Source organism: Gossypium hirsutum, chromosome A12, assembly GCF_007990345.1.
Source record: "Gossypium hirsutum isolate 1008001.06 chromosome A12, Gossypium_hirsutum_v2.1, whole genome shotgun sequence".
NCBI classification, from domain to species: Eukaryota; Viridiplantae; Streptophyta; class Magnoliopsida; order Malvales; family Malvaceae; genus Gossypium; species Gossypium hirsutum.
This window is the reverse complement of record NC_053435.1, coordinates 38,712,770-38,714,476: the sequence shown is the minus strand read 5'-3', so window position 1 is coordinate 38,714,476 and position 1,707 is coordinate 38,712,770. Positions and strand designations below refer to the sequence as shown.

The 1,707-nt window shown below is 38.0% G+C and overlaps 1 non-coding gene across 1 annotated transcript; it reads right to left on the bottom strand.

Annotated features, from left to right (window-relative positions):
- Nucleotides 1–805: 805 nt before the first annotated feature.
- Nucleotides 806–912, bottom strand: LOC121211974 (small nucleolar RNA R71). Its single transcript, XR_005907188.1, has one exon. It is a non-coding gene; the product is annotated as a small nucleolar RNA R71 (small nucleolar RNA).
- Between the last annotated feature and the right edge of the window lie 795 nt (nucleotides 913–1,707).

Genomic DNA, 1,707 nt, shown 5'->3' with positions numbered 1-1,707 from the left:
CTATACTATTATTCGATAGGTACACTTGCCTTAATCATGATAATAAGTTAGTCTCAAGATTCATAAATCTTTAAAACCTGTCGCGAATATCACGTATCAAGTTTATGGCACCGTTTTCGGGGAACTAGGATATTAGGAACACTCGATTTTTATTACTTTATCCATTTTACTTTTATTGCAATTTAAATTTTTATTTTCTTTTCTAATTCTTCATTTATTTTCTTCTGACAGGTTTTTTCTAGTTTATGACCAGAAGAAACCCGTCGGGACCATTACTGTTTGATAGTGAGACCAATCGCATAGTTCGTAGAAATCGAAGAGAAATAAGGCAAAGCTTACGATACATAGAAGAATAGCAAGAGGACGATACTTCAACCACAACCGAGGAGATGGCTGAAAACCAAGAAAATTTGCTACACCCTACAATTGCTGCGAATTAGAATCCTACCCCACATACTATGTATGATTATGCTAAACCTTCTTTAACAGGAACTGAATTGAGCATAGTTAGGCCTGCTGTTGTTGCAAATACTTTTGAACTGAAACCTAACACAATTCAAATGATACAACAATTTATTCAGTTTGATGGTTTGCAAGACGAAGATCCCAACGCTCACTTGACAAACTTTTTGGAACTATGTGATAATTTAAAATTAATGGCATTTCTGATGATGCCATTCGCCTTTGGTTATTCCCTTTTTCGTTGAGGAATAATGCTAAACAATGGTTGAACTCGTTACCACGAGGGTCAATCACTACTTGGGAAAAGGTTTTATTAAAATATTTTTCGCCGGCTAAAATAGCCAAATTACGTAATGATATCTCCTCTTTTGTGCAAATGGATTTAGAAACACTCTACGATGCATGGGAGAGATACAAGGACCTTTTACGAATATGCCCTCACCATGGGTTACCACTCTGGCTACAGGTTTAAACGTTTCATAATGGCCTGAATCCTTCGACTCGAAAGATGATTGACACAGCCGCTGGTGTAACTATCAATAATAAGATACCTGAAGATGTTTATGAATTTATAGAAGAGATGTCACTGAATAATTATCAATGGCAAGTCATGAGGACAAAACCAACGAAAACATCCGGCGTTTTTAACGTCGATTCGGTTACCATGCTCTCTAATCAGGTAGAACTTTCGAATAAAAAAATTGATGGTTTTCTTGGCTCTTCACAAGTTCACCTAGTAATGCAGTGTGAAGCAAGAGGAGGTGGATCAAGCAATTCAGATTACCCACCCTATGGCCACAGCATGGATAGCGAGAAGTTAAATTACATGGGTAATAATCCTCGATCTCAAAATAATCCTTATAGTAATACTTATAGTGCATGTTGGAGGAACCACCGAAATTTTTCATGGAGAGGCCAAGGGAATCAGAGACCACCACCTCCAGGCTTCTAACAACCACCCTACCAACAAGAGAAAAAGCCGAACCTTGAGGAAATGCTAACAAAATTCATCTCGGTGTCAGAAACTCATTTTCAAAATATCGAGACAGCACTAAAAAATCAACAAGCATCGATCCAAGGGCTCAAAACTGAGATAGGTCAGCTCGCTAAATTGATATCTGAACGACCATAAGGTAGCCTGCCGAGTAACATTGAATCTAACCCAAGGGAGCAAATCAATGCAATTACCATTCAAGATGAGGAGGGGTTAGTTACACCTAAACCAGAATCGAGGCAAGAAAATGT